Source organism: Haliotis rufescens, unplaced genomic scaffold (assembly GCF_023055435.1).
Source record: "Haliotis rufescens isolate VD_foot unplaced genomic scaffold, xgHalRufe1.0.p SCAF_18, whole genome shotgun sequence".
NCBI lineage: Eukaryota > Metazoa > Mollusca > Gastropoda > Lepetellida > Haliotidae > Haliotis > Haliotis rufescens.
In genome coordinates, this window is record NW_025963868.1 from 13119901 (window position 1) to 13129221 (window position 9321).

Below are 9321 nucleotides of genomic sequence, written 5' to 3' on the forward strand. Positions count from 1 at the left end.
GCTCAGTCTCGGCGACTTAGTTGATTGCGCTACTCATAATATTAACCACTAGGTTTTACTGATCGAACCATGAATATTAACACGGAATATCATAAAGACCCTGAGATTATGAGCGTGCCTTTTTTCTGTTACCATTAGGGGAGCGGAGGGAGGGGCGGTGTCGCTTCTGCCCAATTGCATTAACCCGCGGCCCTATTCATGACAAAATATGTTGTTTTATTACATAAAAAATACAATAAAACTTTTAATGCGTCATTGATCTTTCAAGCCTTACTCTCATATGCTACGTCGGATACACAATAACAACAGTAGCATCGCATCACGATAGAAAAAGGAAGCCAAGTTCTGGTGTCATCTGCAGTGATTGGTTTGGAATATTGCTAAAAGCGGCGTAAAAGTATACCCACTCCCTCACTCACAATGAAAAAGTGATAACAAAATTGTTGCGAGTTTTGTTTCGTATATATAAATGTCAGTTGGTAGTTACCTTGGAATGTATATTGTATCCCTCTCAGCTATAATAGGCTATACTTGAATGCTAGGCGAACATGTCAAGTAGTCAGATAATGATATAATACAAAACTACTTACTCATCTGTTAAAGCGGAGAGTGAATAATGTATGTGTGTGACCTATATGTGTACCTGATGGAGCAGCAGTGTAAAATTTTCTTCAACTTTAATGCTGACAATCACACACCGTACATTGCATGAACCGCATGAACGGTGAATTCTTCAGCAAAAATATCTAGATTGAGAAAAAGCTGCGGGTTCAAGGAGAAATCTAGGATTATAAGACTATATATTTTAACATGTAAATATGTTGTTGTTGTTGTTGTTGTTGTTGAAATTTAGAACAGCATACCCACTGGGTTCCATATCGGTTCAGGATTTCAAAAGATACTCGTAGGTGAAAAACCTTGAATGTGAAACTATATGTGGAATACTGATTACCAGTTGAGTACATGAATACCATGTATGTCCGATCTTAAGAATGTAACGTGTTTGTTAGACATGACTGATGTTTAAGCTTTTGATTTATAAAGAATTGATTTCTTTCGTAATATTTGTCAAACAATAGATATTTTCGTTTATCAAATGTAAAATGTAAAACAAACACAACTGTACATATTCCTTTGATATACCAGTATGTCATTAAGATGTGAAAAAACGTTTAGTCGCACAATACAGTTAATGCTGTGCAATGTACAATTAAACATTCCCTTGATTTATACTCAAAATATACTGACGAAATTTGCTACTGTCTAGATATGTTTTCCAAACCAGTCTGATATTTGCAATTAATTTTAAAACCATGAGATAGGGAACGTAATATTCTATATCTCTGCAAAAATGCATAATCAAAGGTGGACACATTGCACTCCGACCGCAGTTACCACACTAAGTGCATGTTTCAGAAGTAATAGATAATGTTCGCCAAGACATTCATCTGGCATCCAGGCGCTCAAACATTACATGAGGAATGGTGTCTTTATTACGTCAACCACGGTGTCTGCATTATATCGACAATGTTGCCTGCATTATGTCAACATTAACAACTTCATTACGTCAACAATGTCATCTTCATAACGTCAACAATGGTACCTGAATTATGTCAACAATGGCATCTTCATGACGTCAACAATGGTGCCTGAATTATGTCAACAATGGCATCTTCATTACGTCAACAATGGTGCCTGAATTATGTCAACAATGGCATCTTCATGACGTCAAAAATTGTATCGGCAAAAAGTTATGGTGATATGGTATCTACAATGGTATCTGCATTATGTCAACAATGGTGTCTACATTACAACCCCAATGTCGTCTAAATTACAACATCAATGGTGTCTACATTACAACAAAAATGGTGTCTGCATTACAACTACAATGGTGTCTTCATAACAACAGTAATGGTGTCTACATTACAACAACAAATGTGTCTACATTACAACAATGGTGTCTAAATTAAGTCAGCGATGTACGTCAATAATGGTGCCTCCAGTACATCAACAATGGTGTCACTATAACATCAACAATAGTAATTATTTTACGTCAGGAATGATGTCAACATTATATCAACATTGGTGCCTCCATTGCGTCAACAATGATGTCTGAACATATATCATGTAGAGAGTTAGCAGTATTTGTCTTGTAAATATTGAATATTCAAGAACGTTTCATGTTAACCATTGAGTAGATCTTTCACATCATTCTGATCGCAGTACTTCCACATCACAGAATCCTTCTATTGTGGGTCCTTCAAGGCAGGTTTGCATCATGTACTATGTTGAAGTAGGCTGTGTCCCACTTGTCGTCATCTGTGTTCACATAATCTGGAGTATCAGTCGCTGTACCCTCCACAGTGTTGACGTACTGCTTCTCTACGATACCGTACTGGTGATCCATGTCTTCACAATGGGAGGCAGAATCGTAGATGTTTGGTGTGTTAATGTTGTCTTCTGAAAATGTGAAAGTACTCTGAAATTGTCTTGACGGGTCAACAGAGAGTACATGTGACACTATCGGTGTACGTGTTTGTGGTGAAATGTTGAAGGAACCCTGTCCCCTCAATTAGACGAAAAGCCAGACACATGACCTTAGAGCTGATGTTCCTATTTAAGGGAACGACACATTTTGAAACGCAAAGTGTTTCACTGAATTCTAGAAAAGATGAAAACTCTAGACAATGCTGGACTACTTCCATATTCCCGCTCATATGCACAATAATAACTATTTATGTATCTATACGACATGTATAATGCTTTCACGTTAACCGATATATCACAACCACATTTGTATGTGTACACCTAAATGGCAATACGATGAGTAAATATACATATACCCTTCTTCTGGAACAGGTGTCAATATACACATTTGGTAAATTTACACAAGTTTGTTATTGCATTCAGTTGCCCTATTTACATTCTTGTGTAATCTTCATACGTATATGAAAAAATACCTCTGAGTGTAAATGTGCGCACATGAATGGGATCTTAAATCTCTTTTACCCATTAAGGTGGCAAGCGACTAGTATAATGTAAATTAATATATACCCACAACACTGAACTTCCGACTCTTAGTATATCTTCAGTTGCATGCATTTATTACATTCCCTCATTATATAGAGACCACGTTCTTTGGCAGGGACCAGTGAACCAATTGGCAATAGCCATTTCTATCTCGAAAGTAACATTAGCCATTTCTTGTAGGTGTTTACAGAAGAGAACCATGTCCAGGACCACATTTCACTGATATTACCAAAAAGTTTACTGATGCAATGTTTATATACCTCTTCTTATGTTTCTCTTCTTCATCCACGCGATGACGACTGCGGCGTTGATGACGCAGCCAACTACAGCTCCACCTATCACTCCGATGACACTGTAGACGACATTCGGTGTCTCTTTTAGATATAGAAATATAAATATCAAATGTCGAAAATGACTTATATAATAGTGTACAGGTTATGTGTTCATCTAACACGTGGTTTAAAACTAGAGTAACTTTCAAGTTATAAGGTTGCGGTATTGAGATACTTGAACATTGTGACTCCATGTAGATAACATGAACACCTTATTATGAATAATATAAGGTGTTTGGTGTAAACATCTATCTGGAGTTCACCATCCTGAATTGGTGTTGATATGTTGATAGTTTATTGATATTTTATTCGTACAACATGATAATAGACAAACCTTTATCTAGAATCTTGAAGAACACATACACATACACATAAATTCACCGCGGCGCTTTTGCAAGTATAGTACCTGTGGTTGAGCTGGTTCCTTCTATGAATGAAGTGACGGACGTTGGCGAAGAAGTTGTTGGTACAGGCATCACGTCTAGCAGAATTGGCATCAGACATTACAACACCCAGGTGACGTAAGTAATAAAAACACATTATCCCAAACATTTGAAACATTGTGTGTACCGTTGTATAATATCCGTTTACATATTTACAGCCATATTAATGCCCTCTCAACAGACATGTACATTTGAACAGAATAGGATGCTAAAAGCATTCGTAAACACTTCAATGTCAGAGCTTCAGATTTGGAAGGGAAAAAAAAAAGTTGAATTTGTACTAGTTTTCTGAAGTAGTTTCTTTAGATTTAAGCTTAATTAGAATATATTTCCATTACCATATGCCTGGTCGTACGAGGCGACTTAATGGATCGGGTGGTCAGGCCAGGAGACTTGGTTGAGTGTGTCAACGTATCTCCACGGCGTGGATCGTTGGTCATAATATCAATCACTAGATGTCTGGTCAAGACTCGATTACTTACAGACTGACATCATATAGCTGGAGTATGGCTTAGTGTGGCGTCCAACAACAAAAGAACAAATCGTAGGTAGTGCTACCTAATTCATAATGCACGTAATTATCAACTTGATAAACGATTTCAGCCAGGACAATTATTATTTTTCACATTTTGCTATCATTCGGTTATGGTGAGTGTATTATTTATGATATGGTTATTTGGGTGACCATTGACTTTCCCTGCATTGTGATGACATATGTTATATTGAAGCACTATTTTTAAAGCTCTTGTAAATTAACTAGTTTTTTCTCTTAATCAATATCTACTGTACTGATTAGCATTAGAGTCGTTTTCGATGTATGCCACCTGGTTTAGGTTGTATGCCACCTGGTTTAGGTTGTATGCCACCTGGTTTAGGTTGTATGCCACCCATGGCTTACTTTGTAACAAGTAAAATGGACAATTGCATTTATTGATTTTTTTAATTAAGTATATAACAACAAATAAAGACTTGTGTAAAGTAAGTTTTGGAATCAATAGAGTGGCGGGGGACACCAGAAATGGGCTTCACACATTGTACCCATGCCGGGAAACGAACCCGGGTCTTCGGCGTGACGAACGAACACTTTAACCACCAGGCTATCCGGCCCCCATGGAATAAATAGAATGCTTATAATCTTAAACGGGAAATTTATTGGAGGGATTATCTACATTTTGCTGGACATTGATAGACGCTTTTAGTCCAACCCGTTTCCACATATGGTGTCAAATCATTAAGGATTTGCTTTCACTTAAATTATTAACTTAATCAAGTAATTGGTCAATTTTGTTTCATATTCATCCATCGGTGAACGAGCACCATTTTCACACGTACGCTGGCTGAAGTTATATGTCCAGGCTATCAAATTATCGGCATCCAGAAGAAACAGGCAGATGGAGAAATGTACAACTGTATGAAAGAAACTATTTAATCCGTAATCCAATGCATATTGAAGATGATTTATTATTCAGTAAGGAAACTGACCACCATTACTATTGGATACTGCCAGTACGTCAAACATTTATAGAGCAATGTTGCATTGTCAAGTAAATAAGTAAAATCTTTCAATGAACATTATTTTACAACAGCATTACCTTTGCTAACAGAAGTTCCACTTTCACTTGAAGCTGACGGAGATGCTCCATGGCTTGAAGTTGCAGTCATTGATGTGACGGGTGATGTTGCAGTACTTGATTCTGCATTTAATACATCTGGCAAGTAAAATGTGACATCAGAATATGTTAAATGATCGCATTTACCCATTTTGGTTTAATATATGTGATGTGGGCTTCAGAAACATTGTGTGTTTAATGCACTTTGTGTTGTGTATTGAATAATTGCAAGATGTTTGGAATACTATCATATTAGAAAACACAAAATACCCACATATCTATCTATCTATCTATCTATCTATCTATCTATCTATCTTTCTATCTATAACCAAGGAAATAGGAAATAGGAATTAAATAAGGCATAAGACAAAAGGATCTCTCGTTAACAAATTGATATAGAAGGATCAATATATATAATATTTTATGATACAATCGTTGTTTTGTTTGCGAGAAATGGAAGACTAAATTAAAGGGTTATTTTCATTGAAAGGTGTTTAAAAATATAATACAGGGATAAGTAATTGTTAAAGACACTAATATACAAAAATATACAAAATATGCTCGTTCTATTGGACTCAAAGTTAAAGAGTAATGCATGCCTGTGTAATCGTATGTGAAAAGCTACGTATTGGCGAAAACTATTACAGTTGTAGAGAATGGAGATTATATCATTATTCAACAACAACAACAATCAAAGACACCAAAAGGCTGGACGCTGACTGACAATCTAGAAACCCCGCCTTCCTGATGATTACACTTATATATAATACATCTCATAGTAAACATGTTTGGATTTAAACAATGAAACCGAATGATTTGTTGCTAAAACGTCTTGTCCCACCTGTATGTTTCCCGGTCACAAGTTACAACCTCCGTTTACCCTCCGAATCACATACAGTTAAATTAAACACATGGAATCTGTTGATTCATTGTGTTTCACTTTCAAGGATTTTCTCCTATATTTTTCTCCTACTCACCTATAGCAATGTTGTTGCTCCTGTCGCCGTTCTCAGTATCTGCACACCACCACACAGAGCCATTGTCTTGTTGCGCGTGTTACATTGTGTTGGTTAAATTCGCAGCTGGTATTGATTGAACGTGTTGAAAGCGGTGGGGTTGGCTACATCTACTGCACAATGAGTAGCAGACACATAGCGTGTACGTACGATGAGACCACTGTTCCTCGACCACACTATGTTCCGACTACCTGCACTGCTGCTACACATCAGGGTGTTGGTGTTCCCTTCCGTTGTCCTGGTAGGAAATGGGGCCAGGTGTAGAGAACCTGTTAAGGGAAATCGGTGTCTACAAATACATTATATTCTGCTCAATATGGAAACCCCACCTCCCTGATGATCATGCATATGATTACTGTCAGGAACACATATATGTAATATATGTATATATTATCAAATCATTTTTAATGTTTCCGTATTGCACAAACTTGAAAGTCGATTTAACTGGAAACATTAACAATCGATTTACTATAAACTATTTACTCTGTTACTCTGTTACAAGAAGATAATTGAGGAAATGTAGTCAGTTGTAGAAAGCCTATTGGAGGCGGGTGATGAGGTTATCCCCATTTAGCCATTCCTATGCCAATCCCCTGGTACAACTAAACTGTATGAATGAGGTCGACTGCTGTCAGTTCTAAACTAACTTTAGGTTGAGAATATACCTCCCTAAAAACGATGGGTTCTGTCGTGTTGTTACATGTTGAGGCACCTGGCAACAATTGATTCATATAAATGTGATAACAATGAGAGAAAAGAGAACCTGTTAAAATACTTTAAAAAATGAATGTAGTATTGCGGGTTGATTTCTTATAATGAGTGAGTGAATGTTGTTCAAGCAGATCTATATGGAGGAAAACATTAATGATACTTAACAGTTGTAATATTTTTTTATTTTTTTTAAACAGACGTTTGTGAAAAACTAGAACTACTTGTGCGTTTCTACATGTTTCTTGAATAAAACAGGGGTGATTTGAGATTTTGGAACATAGTATTTGTGTTAACATACGAGTACTTAACATGTTAAGTGTGATTTTAGTAGTGGGTTTTTGAACAAGACATCTACGAGTTGTCTCCCTTAGTTACATGTTCGTCGTTAAACAACAAACAAACACAAATAGCTACGAGTCTCCTTCACCTATTGCTTCAACTGATATTGGCTTCCAAGGAGACATATTCCTACCTGTGTCAAAAGAACCAGTAAGAAAATGTGTTTAACATTATGATAAGAGCACTCTCAATCATAGGAGTACAAACAATGCATTTTTATAACAACTAAGACTTTTGAGGCGATCATAATATATTATATGTAACAGTATGATATGTATTGGCATTCACTGCCTAAATACTGTAATACGTGTTCATAAATTAAAACGTTACTCTTAACAAAAAGTCTATATTTTGTACGATTGTAGATAATGACCCTCGCCGTTGGAAGGCGTCACATTGCACTGTTTCTTTGCTGTGACGTGATTTGTTCTTTGAAGTCGATCAAATCCTCACTTGCTAGATATTAGGTGTTGTGTTTGTTTGCTTGTTTGTTTGTTGTTTAACGCCGCACACAGCAATATTCCAGCTATATGACGGCGGTCTGTAAATAATCGACCGCCATGTCATGAGATTGTTGAAATGAATCAAAATAGAAGTAGAAGTAGAAGTTCATGACTGAATCACTTAAAATTTGGAAATTTGAACCTCAAGCTAATGCATATGTCAATCGACCAATTAGTGAAAGCCATAGCTCTCCAGATATGATATCTCATTATATTATTATATATCCACGGGGGATATGGAAGCGGTTCCTCGGGATTCTGGTTGACAGATGTCGTTTGCGTAGCCATTGTGATTCTTTGCAAATGGCATCGTTGTCCTAATCGAAGCATTGTCCTGTCTTCACGCTGTGACATCATATAGGAGGTCGTCCTGGCTGTAGAAAGTACTGCACAGCATGTTTTAATGCATTATCACGTTGGGTGCTTAACTCTTTTCCAAGTGAATGTTACAGTCAATGCGTAATCAGTCAGCTTCTAAATTCCAAAACTAGTGATTCATGTACCACTATAACCAGTTCACACCTATACAATACAACGACATTGAACATGAAGGTAGTATTAGCTGTTTATTCGTTGTAGTAACACTGCAATGTCTGGAGAAGCCTTATTTTGTCAGATTCGGTTTCAATACGTCTCGTATCTGGTGCACTGACAATAATTCAGTTGCAATCGTTCACATACAAAGTGCTGTGTGATGTAGAACATTACACCCGTGTCTGTAAAGGCGAACACAAGCCTTTCATTAAGACTGTCAATACTAAAGACATGCAACATTGTTGCACGAGACATCGCTGAATGTTGTCAGAATACGTAAGCTCTTCTCTGCTTCCCATCATTTCCCTGGGGAATATTTGGATGTGTTAAACATTTACCGTCAAGACATCAAGAGTTATATTTTTTACGACGGCGCCTTGTTCATCAACATGATAATATTGATTGTCATATGATGCTACTATTGCATTTGTTAAACCAACTTCTGATTGTATCTGAAAACTGATTTGTTAATAGCAACAGATCGGTCAGCAAGAGTGGCCCAGTCGTCTATGGCGCCGCGATTCGCTGTGCAGAGTTGCGTCCCTTGCGCACGCCAGAAACCTATGATCGTGGGTTCGATTATGTTTCTAGGTTTGTCAGCACCATAACCGCGCTCGTGGGTTTCACCGAAGTGGTAAACGTCTGAGGCCTGCATCACTTCGGGCTTTCCTCCCACATTAAGCTGACACGCCGTGATATGACTGGAATATTTTGTTAAAGCGGAGTTAAACCCAACTCACACACACACAATAAATTACCGGATTTTACTCAGTTCATCTTTGTCTATATTATAACAGAAATAT

At 37.1% G+C, this 9321-nt stretch overlaps 1 protein-coding gene and 1 long non-coding RNA gene across 3 annotated transcripts in view; both read right to left on the minus strand.

Annotated features, from left to right (window-relative positions):
* LOC124121871 overlaps positions 1-9321 on the minus strand; it is a 247368-nt gene that overhangs the window by 70002 nt on the left and 168045 nt on the right. The gene's annotated exons all lie outside the window — the stretch shown is intronic.
* LOC125381524 lies at positions 1476-3407 on the minus strand. Its single transcript, XR_007221841.1, has 2 exons — positions 3291-3407; positions 1476-2460 (listed from the first exon to the last, which is right to left on the minus strand). It is a non-coding gene; the product is annotated as an uncharacterized LOC125381524 (long non-coding RNA).